Raw genomic sequence first — 20,485 nt, 5'->3', positions numbered from 1 at the left:
TCATTCAATAGCTGAAATGAAAAACGTTTATTGGTACTGTGTACAATGCGGTTAAATAGTATATAATTCTAAATAAACTTACAGAACGAAACCGTTTAAATGTCCCTATGCACTACAATATTATTAACTTCATTTGATTCTCTTCGGGGTTTTATAACAGACTATTCTGAATCCGGATGAATACAACTCATATTGGGAATCCCGAGTGAGGCATTTAAACTGGTTTTGAATGGCTGTCAAAATCGGAATAAAGATACTTAAACCATCGAAGACGTGTGCTCATTTGAAAACCTCCAAAAAACAAAAAACATCGGGCAAGTTTATACCAACTATATTGCTTGACCAGTTCGGAATTTTTTTTCTCATCTTTTACATGAACATAGACTCTATCAAATCTTTACATACATCGTGTAGGAGAGGGGAAATATAAAGAATAACAATATACAGATCAGGCGACAGCCCCTACATAATCAACTCTACCATTTCAATATTTATATAAGAAACTACAGAACAAAGCTAATTAGCGAACATTTAAACATAAACCTCGTTTGATGTCACAGAATAAACGCAAAGGACATATTATGATGTAAACAAACTTAACAAACAAGAAGCATGAAACAACAAGACAAAACTCCACAATCAACACAGTGCATATAAACCATATAAAAAACTAGGTGTGTTTATGAAGGGTTGTAAGGTACGGCCTTGGAACGGTCAGTGAAATGTAAATTTACTGGGGGTTTGATCCAGTTTGCGTGCACAACCTCACTCTTATCCGAACAATCCTGAATAAAGTAAAAACGTAAAAGATAAAACATACACCATAAACACATATTATTGTGATGACAAATGGTCCCTGAGCTGAAACAATTAAAGGTAAACACAATTCACAAACAATGCATATTATATAAATATAAATAAACCGTAAGAAATAATAGTATTCTTATACGCCATTTATTGCGTTTTGTTTACAATATTTAAACAGGACAAACGCGTGATCATGACATTGCACGCAGTGTTATTATGTCATATAGGACAACGACGAATGGAACAAATCGAATCCCATGAAATCAGCAGAAGTCGATCATAGTTTAATTAAGGTTAATTTATATCCGTACATCAACATTGCTTGTTTGAGCGTACACTGCATTTAAATAATAGAACAGTGCTGTAATAAAGGAGATATTGGAACCATTGTTTGTTTTGTATAGATTGCGCTAATGGTGCAGATTATTATCAATCGTGGGCAATATCCGGTCTTAAAGTTATCACTGTAATCAGCGTGACATCTTTTTATTTGTTCCATTCAAATGCTTTATTTAAATAATTATAATAATAAACAATTTAAAGTCACTGGGTAGAGATGGGGATTTAATGAAAAAAGTAATATTTACTAAAACGCATTTACGAAATTGTATTTAAATCGTAGCTAATTCATTTTATATTGTTACGGAGACTTTTAAAATTTAACAATTGGAGAAAGAAACAAACACCAAAAAGAGGAATGATCTTATATTCGCATTGTTTATATTATATGACATTATCTTGTCTTAACGCATGTCAAGCTGAAATCGAACCTAAACAGTTATTGCAGTCCGTTCCTGACAAGTACTTTTATATCATTGTGGCATTCAGATCTTCATCTAAACAATAACATAAAATCATTTCTGAAAATATCTCTTCAGGACCAACCGGTGGGCCCAAAAATAATTTGAGAGCAATGGTCAGACTGAATATGAATAAATACAGTTTTGGAAACTCACTTTCTCGTGAAATTATTTCGTCTGCGTATTTCAAGTATTGACATTAATATGGAAATTGACATTTTTTTGCAGTAAGATTAAAATGTTTTATGATCTTTGAACAGTTTTCCATCGATGTCTTAAATATAACTTTTACTCGTATTTATAATTCCAAGTTCTCTTTATTCGTTTCGTCACCCCAAAACATTCTTCATTTGAAAGCTAATTTGAGACCATTTTTATGAACATCAATATTTCAGAACATCTTTTACGCAGCTGGCCATCTTAAAAGGATAATAAGTATCTGAATTTAAAACAAAATCTTCGAAGCAAACTTAAATATTATTATTATGAAATTATTTGAACCATCAATAGTCGAACTAATATATCGCGTCTCAGGCTGTGATGTAAACTTAAATTTAGAAATACAGTCATGGATTTTTCCTTGACAGAATAATGAGGCAATTGGGGTATTGTTCTTTTGATTACATCACAGATCGTATCATATTGCAAACAAGGTAATTGGCAAAAATACTTTGTAAATGACTGTAAAGATGATTTAAAAAAAAACAAAACAAAAACAGTTTTATTTTTATATTTAAGAAGCGTCATGTAATTACAATTTCTTTTGTTTCGTTTTTTTAATCGTTCTAGATCGACATGTGACAATACCATAATAAACGGTGCCAAAGTTGCAACTTCGTATTCCTCTTTTTGTGTGGTTTTGTTGACAGGTAAACCGAACAAAAATATAACTTATTTAGCTAACGTTAGTTTAAAGAACCTCAATTTTGACGTGCTATTACAAGAATCAACCCAAAAGTGTATTGACACTGGAAAGTGGGCTCAACTACAAAATTTGTGAATATATACATAAAACAAGCTTCTTAAAAATATTCAGAATACAACGACATGACATATTATTAACGTATTTATACATAGATAGTTAGATCTGATGTTTCAATTATTCATTCGTCTAAAGTATTATAGTGTTAATATTACAGCTAGAATGTAACACCGAATCTTTGAAATAATGTTTTCAAACAAACCGAATCGATTGGAGACTTTTCAATTCTGTAAAAATGATAAAATTAATGATATTTCATAAATTTGTTTTAAATTTTATTACTTTTCTTCCAATAGATGTTTAAAATACAAGGAAGCATTTTGCATTCGCACACTCAAACTGTTTAAGATATGAACTTTCTCAAAAGTATAAATTATGATTACAGAAGCTTAAAACTTATAAAGACATGAAAAGTTATGACTTTTAGACTTGCGAGCGTTTGTCCTTTAAACCAATTGTGGCGACGTAGGCTGGAATAAACATGGGAATGGTTAAAAAATAAAGGGCCATAATAGCCATATATCGGTTAGCCTATTAAAAGTATCAACTAGGCAGTGGTTATTTAAAAATGTTGCTGCTTGCATAGAAAGTAGGTGGTGGTAGAGTAGTTTGTTGGTTTATTTGGAGGTCATCATTCACAATAATAGCAATGCAGATGAAAATGACCCAGCTTACCCAGCTTAACGAGTAGTTGGAGTGTAAAACCACTATACATGTACCCGAGGTATATTTTGCTTGATAATGATATAGTTCTTCCATGATATCAACAAAGTAACCCAGAGTCCTATATAGCAGTGCAAAAGGGTGAACATCGCTTTGAATTATTTAGTATTGTATAGTTCAATCCATTGTAGTGGGTTGTACTTTCTCATTTATAGAACTATTGTGCAATTTAGTTACAATGAGGTCACAACAAGAACAGTGTCATAGGAGTCTCTTTTAAATATCTTTGTTTTAAAAGTGTGTGTACTGTTATAATACGCAAACTATTATTCTTCTGAATAATCATGAAACTATTTTATAAATCTAAACATTATTGCAGGCTTTACAAACAATTTTATCAAAATTATTTTCAACTCCATATGGACTCAAACTAGGACTTTAGGCTAAGGCCGAGATTTTAAAAGATACCTTTATATATGAGTATATAGAAAACTTGTGACTTGTGGGGCGGAGCGACTTTCGACCCCGGGAACGTATTTTGAACACTCTTGGTAAAAGAATACTTCCTGAGGCTGCATAGCATATGTCATTGGTCTTGGCCATAGGGCTTCAGAAAGAAAAAAATGAGTATAATGTCCCTGACTGAAAACAAAGATACGCTCCATCTGCTTGTGCAACTCCTTTTTAAATACGTACACCTAATATATGATTCTGTAAGGAAATGCATTTATAAACACCTTGTGTATGATTCAAAAGGAACCTGGAAACTGTCATATTTTCTTCCATACCAAAAGTAGTTGATCTGTCATTCCCTTTTTGATTTTCAAATTTATTGAATAAGTAACTAACTTGAATCAACTTATAACAACAAGTTATACTGTTTCTAACAATAATTAAGCTATTGTATGATATGTATGCCCTAAATTGTGACACCAATGGTTTGAGTTTATTCACTAAACTTATCTTTAAACACAAATTCCTATTTTGACATTACGATTCGTCAATGGCGATTTTACTACCATATTGTTGTATATATTTTATGTTTTAGAACAGTTTACCTCTGATCAAATTAGTCTTGTTAGGAACCAATTGTACGTAACTGCATTGTCAGAAAGGTTTTAGCCATCAGAATGCACACAAACACTTGCATTATATTTGCTTATAATATGCGTGTTTTCACAAAGAAACATCCATGTAAGATGCTTTTATTGTTCCCTTGGTGATACCCTTTCACATTCCGTAAATGTTGAAGAACCCTTGTTGTCATGACGGCCTAAACATAACATATCCTTTTGCAAGATATTTTGTATGAACAAATGCCAACTATTTACAAAATTATTACAAATTTACCAATGGTCAAAGATTGTCCCTGGGAGGTTCACTTGTCAGACATAGAATGGGATTGTGGTATTTTCTCATTAGAATCATCTGATAGATCCATACCAAACTACCTGGAAGTTATGCAGATGTGCGTAGTTAGTTGTTTAACATGGACTTGCATGACTTAGACTTTAACAGTACAAAATGTGTTCGTCCAATGGAATGGATATTTGTTCACAAATGTTCACCACCCCGTGGACCGGAAGTCATTCGTTTTAAACGATCTTATCAGCTGAAACACCTTAACATATTTTTAATCCAAAACTACAAGGCATACAGGTTTCATAATTGGTGCATAGTAATATCGTCTAGAAGGCCATTTGGCTCCGCCCTATTTTAAAATGGTTTACATGAATTTATATAAGAACTTCTTTGTGATATGTTTTGATCAAACCTTTAAGACCAAAATGTTTTATATTTGTTACGAGGAATCGTCTATATTAGTATTTTGAGCGTATGCAACTGGGGGTCAACATAAGCCCACTTATATAAGGAAACTCTTTAAAGCTGTACTCTCACAGATGGATCGTTTTGGCATTTTGTGAGTCTTGAACTGAGCCTATTACTGCATTATTGTCAGGGCAATATTACTGTTTAAGGACTGACTAGAGATCAGATCAGATTTTTATGTTATGCTCGAAAATTAATGGCTAAAAGCGTAACTAACGCTCTAAGAGAATTAAAATATTCGGCCATTTTACGATTAATTGAAAAATGTTCTAAAGTTGGGTATTTGATATGAGTGAATTGATGGCTTTGATGTTTAATTAAACTGATTCTGAGACAAGTGAAATTAAACATGCCAAAACTGTTGATCGGTGAGAGTGCAGCTTTAAGAATTTCTTCAAAACCGCCAGGCCAACAACTTTGATATTTGGTTTGTGGCATCGACTAAAGATCCTCTACAACATAACTTAGAGGTTAATAAACGGCGCCGGTGTGCCGTCTGTCAAAAATGGCCCACCTGGTCCGTTATGGCCCGAGGGCCATTGCGAACCAGGTGTGCCATTATCAACAGACGGCACTGCTTTGTATTGCATATGTTTTATTTTTCCATTTTATATATAAAAAAACCATTTCGGCCTTTACTCTACAGTAAGTTTTCATTTATTGTTAAATTGAAAAATTATCAAATAACGCACTAATTGCCCTATGACGCAGCTATTATATTCGTGACGTCAATAGAGTCATTTTTTCTATGTCATAAACTACAATGTAGTATGGTATGGAGTTATAAATACTGGATAAATTTAAGATATATGTTTTAAGGTAAGGTCATTTAAAGCATATAGCATGTTTAAGCAACATCAGAAGTACACCATGTGTTTGTGTTTTAATGAATACTATATTTAATTATTTTTTTAGCGGTATAAAAACAGCAAAAATGGATGACAAAAATATGTTGATGACACATTCTTGACAATTGTAAATGTAAATGTATTAAAAACTTGGAGTAATTTAAATGCAAGTTACGATCATGTGATGCAAAATGCCACTGCTTGGTTAATGTATCAATTGGTCGTGGATTACACTAGACATGTTTACTAATACTAGAAATGAAAGTGGAAATGATGTTTCAAAGGAATATGTGCCAGGTATAAGCATACTGTCACGTAGGATTTCATTTACTTTGATATGACATTGGCCGAAAAGGTAGCAACTCTCCATTTTTAATAATCCAGATCCTCGAAACTTAACTCTCATGCAAGGGCGATTCTAGGATTTGACGTTTGGGGTGGTGGCTTAACCTAGAGGGCGTAACGTTTACTTGCACAACTCAGAACCGAATTATATTTGGTTTATAGTGTTGGCATGAGGGCTTGGTTATACCTTTTCAAGCAATTTTGAACAATGTCTAGTCCGAAATGATGCATTTAGGGTGTATTTTATTATTTTTCTTCCATGTTGAAGAAAAAGGTGTAACGTTCCGCTGTAGGCGGCGGATGTGCGTTCGTAACAATGTAACGGTCCGCTGTATGCGGCGGTTCCGTTATAGACGATTGTTTCGCTTGAGTACAAGTTTGTTTTTCAGGTAAAGAGTAAATGCCACGCTAGTTTGTTGACAAATGTTGAGGCGAGGGTTGGGTAAATAAATATCATATTATCTGTAAATTGTTCTGTAAATTTTCCGGGAAGCTCGTGCGTATACGTATTACAACGACAACAGTTCAAAATACATTTGATCGATGATATAAATTATATTTATGATCGAACAGTTATTTTCGTCTGTAATTTCTTTGGTATGAAAGCAAATGTTCGAACATTCGATCAGCTTCAAGATGGAAAAAAGGTTTGAAAAACGGGATAAGCGGTAATAAACGGTAAGTTGTTAATTTCCAGAAACATAGGTATTTAAATGTATTAAACAATTCTTCGATCAAGTGGGAGTTATGACAAATATCTAAAGGTAGTTCTGAAAGTTTATATTTCCACTTCTTATTTTGCAGTAAAAATATCATATTGATATTTTCACTGTTGATATTTCACTGATAAAACCCCTATTTTATCGAAAAGCATGAAAGAAAACTTTCCGTTTGAACATTATTTGTGAATATTTTGTAAATAAGATTCTTCTAGTTATACTTTTTTTTTTAAACAACGACCTTTATTTGACTGGTATTGATATGCTTATAAGATGAATATGTTTCTGAATATAAATGATTGAAAATGATGAAACACCACTAAGACAGACAATCAGACTAAGGTTCGAACACAATTCTTAAGATTCTTTATGAAACGCTTTTCATAGTATTTTATTTACTGAACTAAAAACATGTCCTCAATATATATATATCAATATGATTAAACTGTGATGATTTATTGCATTGATTTTTAAATATATTATCAGTTTTAAGGTGCGTGTCGTTCAGGATGCTGATGCCGCGACTAAATTGATATAAACGTGTAATTTGCGCTCCGCGTTCGTGTATGATTTCAATCACCATGATTGTAAATGCATGACTAATAGTTGAATTCAAGGTTATGATGTTAATATTAATTATGTCAAGTCGAATAATATATTTTATATTGTTTAATTAATACGAATTAAAACACAATTTTGAACATGGCTATATTGTATTAGTTATAGATTTTTAATCTATAAGCTCTTGATTTCACTCCTGAATTTCACACCATGCTTTTATTATTCCTTGCTCTTGTATAAAAAGGATGTTTGTTTGGATAAATCAGCTTACTTTTTCTTGAATTGTTAACATAATTTTATTAAACTACTAGTGTGTTGTGGTTATTTGTAAGGGCCCTCTCAGGATATATGCAGTATGTCTACCAAATTGAATATGGCCACCATATGGCATATCTTTTTGTTTTAATTACAGTGCTGCACATTGGCTTGACTGGCTTTAAATGGGCTTTATGGTTGCCAAATGTGTAGTGTTTGTCCATGAAAGACCTTATGTACAAGCCAAATGGGCTAATTTGGCTCTGAATGGGCTAAATAGCCTAAATGTGGTCTTATAGGCAATGCAAATGCTTAATGACAGCTGTACATGAGATTGTATATTTTTGAATGGACTTTATTGATGCAAAAATGTAAACAACGTAGCACTGAGTACGCTAATAGGAGCTGCACAAAGATATGTTTGGCATTGAATAGGGCTAAAATGATTTTGATTTTTTAGTCTTAATCAGAGGTGCATACAGATTTCTTTGGCTCTGAAAAGGCGCCATGGTTGCTCTTGGTCTATTTGACACTGAATATGCATAATAAGAGCTGCGCATGTGTTTGCTTTGCTCTGAATGTTGTTTATTGTCTTTGCTAAGATGTTATGGTTTTATTTCGCATTAATAAGACTTAATAAGAACTGCATATGGGTTTGTTGGGCTCTGAAGGGGCTTCATGGTTGTCAACTTGTGTTATTTGGCTCTGATAATGCTTATTTGGTTGTCAAAATGTGGCGCTTTTAGAACTAGGTATACATTGTTAGAAATGCACATATTACTAGTAAGCTCTGTATGTGCTTGTGGGGGGGGGGGGGGGGGCAGAGTAGACTAAATTAGAGTCATTATTGAAAATGTGATCTATTTGATACTGAGTATGCTTAATTAGGACATGGGCTTGTTTTCGGCCCATTTAGGCTGATGATTGCTTTTGGCACTGCAAAGGACCCTGAAGAAGTAAAGAGTTTGTTTCGCTATGAATCTGGTCTATTTTGCACTGTGGAGTTACACAGTGCTTTGTTATATACGATAAAGTACTGCACTGAACTTAGTATGGACCCTCTATGTTTGTTAATATATCAAAAAGCTTGACTGTGATGACTAAAGGAATTATCAGACACTGGAAGGGTTTGTGTAGATGCCTTCTGTGGTTAGGAATGCCGATTGAAATGTTGCTATGGTGTTTGCTTGCCACATGATGGACATAATCATATTTGCATTTGCGTTTATGAGATGTGGCAGAGGGTGAAAAGATCAGGAAATTCGCCATATGAAAACAAAACATTTTAACTGATTTTGGTTATAAGTATGAGATGAAAGAGATTTTTTGTTGCTATTTGAATAGTTTCATATTGTTTTCTAAAACTGAGACTTAAAATGATATTATCAAATATATGTTATAAATGTTTACAAAACAAATAAAGAAAAATAAACGAACTTCATGAAAAAAAAAACAGAATTTGGGTCCATTACATTGGGTCCAACAATTTTTTTTTTGTAGAAAATGGCTGCCATGGCAGCAAAAAAGCGTATTCTATAAAATAATATTTGACTTTTATAATGTTTCTTTATGAGACTTAAACAATAAAGGAAACTCAATATCAATAATGTACCTACTTAGGTAATACGTACGACATTTCATTTATTTATGACAATTTCACTTCAATAACATGAAGGGTGATGGCGGCAGTCTTGGAGTTTAGCACCGTTTTGGACAAATAAAGGTGGATCCTGAAACATGCATATGTGACATCAGGCAACGTTTCATAGTTCTAACCCAAAATGCACAACTTGGTATAGTTTTGTCAAGATATGACTGCACTATATTGATTCAATACAATTTGAAGTATTTTTGAATTGCAAAATAAAAAAAAAAAAATTACAATCTTACATATTATCGCTTGTTGTATATCTCGTTGAGTGTGTATTATGCTTCTAAGGCGACCGAAAAATACGTTATGGGAGACCGGATAGGTGATGCTGACTGGGCGGCGTTCGGTATCTTGTCCCAGGTCCGCTGGTGCACGCCGTCAGCCTGTTCGGGAGCTGCTATGTTACAAGATGAGATAAATACTTCCGATAGGACGTCATACGGCACAATAAACATTTATGCTTATTTTCGTGCATTCGGGATTTATTTTTATGTTATAACACACGTAATTTGTATAAATTACCTGTTCTAAAATCGTTATACCAAAAACCGTTTGTTGCAAATCCATCTGTTCAAAAATATGTTTAAGGTGCTGAATTAAAGAATATCACAGACTACATGGACAGAATAAAGAACGACTTTTGGCCAGACTGGGAAGAAATAACAAGTCAGGCGGCACAGAACGCTTTATGATGATGGAACTATACAAATTATTCAAAAGTTTGAGGACAAGCAACGGAAAAAATACCATCGATGTCTTTGGTTTGCAGAAATTCAATAGGGCACCTTATTGAGTCGAATTCGTAAAGCATCTTGGGGAACATTACTTTGCAAACTTTGCAAAAGCAAAACAAAGATGTCTAAATCATAAATGAATATATGACTGAACAAATTATACATTTTTCCATAATGTTAAAACTCGGCACCATTGCGACTTCTGTCTGTGCTAAAAAACGGCGCGAGTTTGCCCACTGTCCATAATGGCAACGCACGGGTCCAGTGTGCCCTCTGTGCATTATGCTTAAACACGGCGCGAGTTTGCCCACTGTCCATAATGACAACACACGGGTCCTATATGCCCCCTGTCCATAATGGCAACACACAGCACTGCTGTTTTCTCTGTCCGTAATGGCAACTCATGGGTCCAATGTGCCATCTGTCCAAAATGGCAACACACGGCGCAAGTGTTTCCTCTGTCCATATTGTTCAATTGCTTAACAATATTATTGGTTTGATGGACTGGTCTGACCCTCGGTGGCGAAAACTCTCAGCTCCCTCTCACATATCCCTTCCCTTGCCCACACCGGCTGAATGGTCATAAAACTAGCTGAACTATACAAACAACTGTTTAAAAGTAGTAGAATACGAGGGACGATACCATTTCAATAAACACGATAACTAAACCCTGATGCATATTGCAGACACATCATACTGGATGTACTGTGATAATTATTGTGTGTTTATTGTTATTAATGGTTATCATTCGAATGCCCCTTATGTACGCGTCATTTGTAATTGGAAATACATATTTGAACATGAATAAGTCTGAATACTTGAAGACTAGTTTACCCCCTCATTTATTTTTTTCGCTAACCGTTCCAAGTCGGTAACCCCAACTCTTATTAATATTTTAATGCACGCATGTGTCGTCTGTATAAATGGAGGTTCTGAAGTGTAAAAAACACCATTTTCTTTAAAGAAAACCATATCTTCATTGTTATAATAAGCATAACAGAAAAAACTTGATTTTTTTTAATCTCTATTTTTGGTTGTCAATGGCCAGCAAAGAATAACCATCGTATTTGTTTAATTTGTATGTCATAATAAAACGCATATGACCATTTAATCGTCGATTTTCTAAGACAAAAACAACGATACAATGAATAACACATGTGAATACAACGGCGTAAATGATAAAAATAGTCAAGTTATAATAATCAGGTCTTAAAAAATAGCATTATGACTTTTTATTATATGACTGTAAATTGTACAAGTTTATGCTTATTTTAAAGTACTTTTGTAACAAATTCGTACTTGTTTGTCATATTGAGTTTGTTTTTATATTAAATAAAATTAAGATACATAATATCCGTGAGATAATACCATTTATATGCTACAAAGTATCATTTAACTTACTTTCTAAAGGTTTAGGTGAGGAATCTTAAAATTAAATTATAGTCAAATCAACACATTTCAATTTCGATAGCTTCGGTTTCTTCTACCATTTTAGCAAGGTCTTTTGTAGTATGATTATATAACATGCTTTCATGCACCGTACCCGGTAACTTTGCGTTTCTTCACCATCTTAAAAGCAGGAAAAACGAGCGCGCTGTCTTGTATACTCTTTAACACGAGGGTTTGTTGTAGTAATTGTTTAGTACCATATTCTGAAGCTTACCATACAATAACTAGCGTGTATTGAAATATCGTTGTAATTTGTCAGCTACCTGTTGCATTATAAGGAGCTCGGCTTACACTACTTATTGCACGGGTTAAAGCTCTGCCTCCGATTCTAATTGCACGGTAAAACCTCTTCCTACGCTACTTATTGCACGGTAAATCCTATGCCGTCGCTAATTTTATCACTGTTAAGAATTCTGCATAATCTACTCATTGCACTTATAGCATAATAAAAGCTCTGCCCATTCTAGTTAATACACGGTCAGGGCTCTGCCTACGCTACTTATTGCACAGTATATAGCTTTGCTTACGCTACTCATAGCACGGTTAATAGCTCTGCTTACGCTATCCGTTGAACGGTAAATACATATTCTTACGCTACTTATTGCTCAGTAAATAGCTCTGTTTGCGCAACTTATTTCACGGAAAATATCTCTCTGCTTATTTTACTTAGTGCACGGTAAATAGCTCTGCTGTTACTAATTGCACAGCAAATAGCTTTGTTTACGCTACTTATTGCACAGTAAATAGCTCTGCTTACGCTACTTATTGCATAGTTAATAGCTCTGCCTACGCTACTTATAACATGGTAAATAGCTCTGCTTTCGCTACTCATTGTACGGTAAGAGTTCTGACTTCGATTCGTATTACACGGTAAAGAGCCATGTCTTCAAAAATATAAACTTCCTTGTGGGACACGTATCGTAAATACAGCAATAGTATTGATAAACTTATTTGACAATATACAATTAAAGATCATATTCATTTATAATGATACAAAAATTCACTTACTGCTTAATTTAATTTGTGGTTCATTCTGTACCAATGAAGGTCCAAACACTGGGTGTCGCAGTAATTGAACACCTGCGGTTGGAGGTAGTTTGGCCTTTACCAATGAAGGCCAAGAAAAAAGGTGCGTTTAAATTTGTTTGCAATAGTTAAAATATTTCAGTCTGATGATGGTTTATCTTGCACCAATGTAGGCCCAGCAACTTACAAGCAAATTATACTGGTTCTATCACTGCAGTTATTCCTTATGGAATATAATTGTTCAAATCACAATTTAATTAATTTTATAGTGGCGTTTCTGCCTAAATGTTGTTGTTGTTGTTTTTTTAAAATACTGAAATCACTTTCTTTACATTTTTTGAATTGACATGAACAATTATGTTTTAAAGAATGATATTATACAGAACACATATATGTATAATATCATTCTAAATATTACATTATACATAAAAAGTCTAAAAATGGAAAAAATAATCACCTTATTAACAATTAAAAGAAGCCTTTATGCCGAAGTGTCGATAAAATATTATGATTAGTACTGCGTTTGATCCGGGAGGTTGTATTCGACTCGATTGGATTTCTGCAGATTCGGATCAATATCTACAAAATTCCAAGAGAGTCGAATAGGACGTTCCGTATCATTACGAAGTTCTAACAACGCTTTAAGTATATGCATCATTAGATAAATCACGTTCAAGACTCTTGGTTTCATCACGAATGTCATTATAATGACTCACTATTTTTACGCCGTCATTTAAAAATCGCACAATGATACACTTCTGACGTGACGTCAGCAGAATGAAACGGACTCCCGTATTTTTCGATATGTATTGCGTGTGGATTTATGATTGGTATACAATAAAGAGATTGCTCTATTTTACTGCACGAACAATAAAAATGCAAAAGTTAATTCTTGAAAAGGTCAATGTATATTGAGTAATTTCTCAAAGATTTTTTAACCAATCGTCAACGTGTATTTGCAGATAAGGGTATTTAGTACCCTATATCCGTCCAAGCCCTATAATACGTCTATATCCACGTACATATATTGTCTTGCTTCCTCTTTTATTATTTCCTATTACAGGTTGAACACGTTAACGCGACATTTCCCATTACAGGTTGAACGCGTTTACACGACATTTCCCATTACAGGTTGAACACGTTAACACGACATTTCTCATAACAGGTTGAACGCGTTTACACGACATTTCCCATTACCGGTTGAACGCGTTTACACGACATTTCCCATTACAGGTTGAACGCGTTTACACGACATTTCCCATTACAGGTTGAACACGTTAACACGACATTTCCCTTTACAGGTTGAACGCGTTTATACGACATTTCCCATTACAGGTTGAACGCGTAAACACGACATTTCCCATTACAGGTTGAACGCGTTTACACGAAATTTCCCATTACAGGTTGAACGCGTTTATACGACATTTCCCATTACAGGTTGAACGCGTTTATACGACATTTCCCATTACAGGTTGAACGCGTTTACACGACATTTCCCATTACAGGTTGAACGCGTTTACACGAAATTTCCCATTACAGGTTGAACGCGTTTATACGACATTTTCCATTACAGGTTGAACGCGTTTACACGACATTTCCCATTACAGGTTGAACGTGTATACACGATGGGGGGTTTTCGTTGACGATATGTTTAAAATGCAATCATCTTTCCCCGCTTGGCTGAAAATACCACTTGGCAGGAAGTTAACATCCATGTTGTATGCTGTCGGAAATAGTCGCCATTCCAACGAAGAAGTGCACGCGATGATGGTCAACGATTTAAAGCAGTTTTCGGCAATTCTAGGTACTTATTGGTCACTTATTTCAGTCTATTATGATTATGATTTTATAATTATGATTCTTACTATTTGAAACACGCTAGAATATTGGAATTATTTTTATACAATACTGATTAATTTATTCATTATGTCAAAAGGTTACTAAGTAGCTCGATAAGCGTCAATAACATCCATGAAGACAAGTATCAATAGTGTCAATATTAAAATTAGTTGTTCAATGCAATTTCAGTTGATATTGTGTAAAACGTTTGCACAATGGGTTAAAATTTTGAAACTTTGTACTTTGCATAAAATATGTTTAAGATTGAAAAAATTCAGGACCCACTCTTAATTTATCCAACATGACTTCCAAAAATCAAGATGGCCGCCATTACTGTAATTATGTTAATATATAGTTATGGTGCTTCATGCGACCTTTATATATGCCTTGAAATAGTGATACTTAATGAGTATTATGATGTTAAAAGAAAACAGTTTGAAAACTTCATACAGATAATCATCGAAATAAGATTTGTGTTTCCTTGGCAACTCAGATATCCTTGGAAATGATTAATATAACGATGTTAAGGGCAAATAACACTATATTTTCACAAGATGATGCATTATACGACCGACGAAATGTTCCATTTAATGTGTTGCAGTATTGCAGTCGTGTTATGTAACCTATGTATGATAAGGACCAAGAAGTTCAAGATGGCGTTTAAGATAATCGCAGTAAACATTGATTGAGTATATTCTATCTCTAAATATCGCAAATATTTTAATAGATAGGACTGTTAATTTCAATGTGCATTGCTCTTATTCCCAATGTACCTTAAATTTGCTGCGTTGACTACCTCCAGCCTCACGGCCATTTAAGTGTCAAGGAACGAAAATGCCATAAATTTAATATTTCCTGAATATATTGTTTTAGTTTTTGATACTAACGCACGTTGAATGTATCGAATTTGGGATGACATAAATTAAATATTTGTTTTTAAATCAGCGTACTTTTTCTTAAATTGTTAACATAATTTTAGTAAACTACTAGTGTGTTGTGGTTATTTGTAAGGACCCTCTCAGGATATATGCAGTATGTCTACCAAATTGAATATGGCCACCATATGGCATATACTTTTTGTTTTAATTACAGGGCTGCACATTGGCTTGGCTGGCTTTAAATGGGCTTTATGGTTGCCAAATGTGTAGTGTTTGTCCATGAAAGACCTTATGTACAAGCCAAATGGGCTAATTTGGCTCTGAATGGGCTAAATAGCCTAAATGTGGTCTTATAGGCAATGCAAATGCTTAATGACAGCTGTACATGAGCTTGTATATTTTTGAATGGACTTTATTGATGCAAAAATGTAAACAACGTAGCACTGAGTACGCTAATAGGAGCTGCACAAAGGTATGTTTGGCATTGAATAGGGCTAAAATGATTTTGATTTTTTAGTCTTAATCAGAGGTGCATGCAAATTTCTTTTAAAAAGGCGCTATGGTTGCTATTGGTCTATTTGACACTGAATATGCTTAATAAGAGCTGCGCATGTGTTTGCTTTGCTCTGGAAGGTTGTTTATTGTCTTTGCTAAGATTTTATGGTTTTATTTCGCATTAATAAGACTTAATAAGAACTGCATATGGGTTTGTTGGGCTCTGAAGGGGCTTCATGGTTGTCAACTTGTGTTATTTGGCTCTGATAATGCTTAACAAAGGTTTCGCAAGTGTTTCTGTTGCTCTGAATGGGGTTTATGGTTGTCAAAATGTGGCGCTTTTAGAACTAGGTATACATTGTTAGAAATGCACATATTACTAGTAAGCCCTGTATGTGCTTGTGGGGGGGGGGGGCAGAGTAGACTAAATTAGAGTTATTATTTAAAATGTGATCTATTTGATACTGAGTATGCATAATTAGGACATGGGCTTGTTTTCGGCCCATTTAGGCTGATGATTGCTTTTGGCACTGCAAAGGACCCTGAAGAAGTAAAGAGTTTGTTTCGCTATGAATCTGGTCTATTTTGCACTGTGGAGTTACACATTGCTTTGTTATATACGATAAAGTACTGCACTGAACTTAGTATAGACCCTCTATGTTTGTTAATATATCAAAAAGCTTGACTGTGATGACTAAAGGAATTATCAGACACTGAAAGGGTTTGTGTAGATGCCTTCTGTGGTTAATAATGCCGATTGAAATGTTGCTATGGTGTTTGCTTGACACATGATGGACTAAATCATATTTGCATTTGCGTTTATGAGATGTGGAAGAGGGTGAAAAGATCAGGAAATTCGCCATATGAAAACAAAACATTTTCACTGATTTTGTTTATAAGTCTGAGATGAAAGAGAATTTTGTTGCTGTTTGAATCGTTTCATATTGTTTTCTAAAACTGAGACTTAAAATGATATTATCAAATATATGTTATAAATGTTTACAAAACAAATAAAGAAAAATAAACGAACTTCATGAAGAAAACAGAATTTGGGTCCATTACATTGGGTCCAACAATTTTTTTAGGTGGAAAATGGCTGCCATGGCAGCAAAAAAGTGTATTCTATAAAATAATATTTGACTTTTATAATGTTTCTTTATGAGACTTAAATAATAAAGGAAAATCAATATCAATAATGTATCTACTTAGGTAATACGTACGACAATTCATTTATTTATGACAATTTCACTTCAATACCATGAAGGGTGATGGCGGCAGTATTGGAGTTTAGCACCGTTTTGGACAAATTAAGGTGGATCCTGAAACATGCATATGTGACATCAGGCAACGTTTCATAGTTCTAACCCAAAATGCACAACTTGGTACAGTTTTGTCAAGATATGACTGCACTATATTGATTCAATACAATTTGAAGTATTTTTGAATTGCAAAAGAAACAAAAACAACTTACAATCTTACATATTATCGCTTGTTGTATATCTCGTTTAGAGTGTATTATGCTTCTAAGGCGACCAAAAAATACGTTATGGGAGACCGGATAGGTGATGTTGACTGCGCGGCGTTCGGTATCTTGTCCCAGGTCCGCTGGTGCACGCCGTCAGCCGTTTCGGGAGCTGCTATGTTACAAGGTGAGATAACTACTTCCGATAGGACGTCATACGGCACAATAAACATTTATGCTTATTTTCGTGCATTCGGGATTTATTTTTATGTTTTAACACACGTAATTTGTATAAATTACCTGTTCTCAAAACGTTATACCAAAAACCATTTGTTGCAAATCCATCTGTTCAAAAATATGTTTAAGGTGCTGAATTAAAGAATATCACAGACTACATGGACAGAATAAAGAACGACTTTTGGCCAGACTGGGAAGAAATAACAAGTCAGGCGGCACAGAAAGCTTTATGATGATGGAATTATACAAATTATTCAAAAGTTTGAGGACAAGCAACGGAAAAAAATACCATCGATGTCGTTGATTTGCAGAAATTCAATAGGGCACCTTATTGAGTCGAATTCGTAAAGCATCTTGGGGAACATTACTTTGCAAACTTTGCAAAAGCAAAACAAAGATGTCTAAATCATAAATGAATATGTGACTGAACAAATTATACATTTCTCCATAATGTTAAAACTCGGCACCATTGCGACTTCTGTCTGTGCTAAAAAACGGCGCGAGTTTGCCCACTGTCCATAATGGCAACGCACGGGTCCAGTGTGCCCTCTGTGCATTATGCTTAAACACGGCGCGAGTTTGCCCACTGTCCATAATGACAACACACGGGTCCTATATTCCCCCTGTCCATAATGGCAACACACAGCACTGCTGTTTTCTCTGTCCGTAATGGCAACTCATGGGTCCAATGTGCCATCTGTCACAAATGGCAACACACGGCGCAAGTGTTTCCTCTGTCCATATTGTTCAATTGCTCAACAATATTATGGGTTTGATGGACTGGTCTGACCCTCAGTGGCGAAAACTCTCAGCTCCCTTTTACATATCCCTTCCCTTGCCCACAACGGCTGAATGGTCATAAAACTAGCTGAACTATACAAACAACTGTTTAAAAGTAGTAGAATACAAGGGACGATACCATTTCAATAAACACGATAACTAAACCCTGATGCATATTGCAGACACGACATACTGGATATACTGTGATAATTACTGTGTGTTTATTGTTATTAATGGTTATCATTCGAATCCCCCTTATTTACGCGTCATTTGTAATTGGAAATACATATTTGGACATGAATAAGTCTGAATACTTGAAGACTAGTTTACCCCCTCATTTATTATTTTCGCTAACCGTTCCAAGTCGGTAACCCCAACTCTTATTAATATTTTAATGCACGCATGTGTCGTCTGTATAAATGGAGATTTTGAAGTGTAAAAAACACCATTTTCTTTAAAGAAAACAATATCTTCATTGTTATAATAAGCATAACAGAAAATGCTTGAATTTTTTTCATCTCTATTTTTGGTTGTCAATGGCCAGCAAAGAATAACCATCGTATTTGTTTAATTTGTATGTCATAAAAAAACTCATATGACCATTTAATCGTCGATTTTCTAAGACAAAAACAACGATACAATGAATAACACATGTGAATACAAAGGCGTAAATGATAAAAATAGTCAAGTTATAATAATCAGGTCTTAAAAATAGCATTATGGCTCTTTATTATATGACTGTAAATTGTACAAGTTTATGCTTATTTTAAAGTACTTTTGTTACAAATTCGTACTTGTTTGTCATATTGAGTTTGTTTTTATATTAAATAAAATTAAGATACATAATATCCGTGAGATAATGCCATTTATATGCTACAAAGTATCATTTAACTTACTTTCTAATGGTTTAGGTGAGTAATCTTAAAATTAAATTAAAGTCAAATTAACACATTTCAATTTCGATAGCTTTGTTTTCTTCTACCATTTTAGCAAGGTCTTTTGTAGTATGATTAAATAACATGCTTTCATGCACCGTACCCGGTAACTTTACGTTTCTTCGCCATCTTAAAAGCAGGAAAAACGTGCGGGATGTATTGTATACTCCTTAACCTCCTTAACACGAGGGTTTGTTGTAGTAATTGTTAAGTACCATATTCTGAAGCTTACCATACAATAACTAGCGTGTATTGAAATATCGTTGTAATTTGTCAGCTACCTGTTGCATTATAAGGAGCTCGGCTTACATTACTTATTGATCGAACCTAAATTATGGATGTCTCAAGAAGAGGTTAATAAGTTTCAACCTTTGACGCTGATTTCTGATCAAGTAAAGCCGTATCCAATGTTTATGATAGACTGGATCAGCAACGGCAAAATAGAATTTAGCATGTAAGATCACTGCTTACCGCAGATTGATTTAACAAAGGACTACAACATAAGTTGTCGACCGCATCAGCAATATAATTTGACTATCAACAACGTTACAAGGATAAATTATGGCGATATATGGTACTATCGCGGAGATCGTCACCAAAGCAAAGATGTAGACATTCAGGTCAAAAGTTTGTGGGTTAATCGGTTTCACCACTATCCGTAAAATAGTTTGCATAGTTGTTGAGCTCTATAAACCTTTGAGGACATTGCCTGAAGGTTAAAAAAAAGGTGAAAATAACATTGTTCTTAAATTTCTTTCGTGTGTTTTATGTTAACTTAGAAAGCATTTGTTCAAAACAAAATTGTCCCGAGAAATATACAATAACAGAAAGAGGGATAACTGCATATGCACGTTTATTCTTTGTTAAATAAAACACATGCATGTATATATGAAGTCATCATAACCCGTCTTTTGAAATTATTTTGAATCGTACAAAACCCAATACAATATATCGGCGCTCCAACTCTGTTACAAGTTGAATTATGAGTTTTCATGACAATATGTCCGAAATAAATAAACATATAAATAAAGTAGTAAAGTAGTATTAAACAGCATTTAACTTTTCTCATTTCAGTTCCCATTTCCAACATCAGTCTATTTACCGAAAAGCTGTATCTGAATTAGTTCAATGTGTATATCACGGAGGGATCCCGGCTGGAAAAATCACGTGGTTTTATGACAAAGGCACA

General features: G+C 34.2%; 1 long non-coding RNA gene across 1 annotated transcript; it reads left to right on the top strand.

The window, feature by feature from the left end:
• The first annotated feature begins 12,537 nt into the window (after positions 1-12,537).
• Positions 12,538-19,019, top strand: LOC128204155 (uncharacterized). The gene is made up of 4 exons (XR_008256110.1): positions 12,538-12,773; positions 14,278-14,474; positions 17,392-17,531; positions 17,711-19,019. It is a non-coding gene; the product is annotated as an uncharacterized LOC128204155 (long non-coding RNA).
• The last annotated feature ends 1,466 nt before the right edge of the window (positions 19,020-20,485 follow it).

This window comes from Mya arenaria, chromosome 10 (assembly GCF_026914265.1).
Source record: "Mya arenaria isolate MELC-2E11 chromosome 10, ASM2691426v1".
Taxonomy (NCBI): Eukaryota; Metazoa; Mollusca; class Bivalvia; order Myida; family Myidae; genus Mya; species Mya arenaria.
This window is presented reverse-complemented; position numbering and strand designations above follow the sequence as displayed.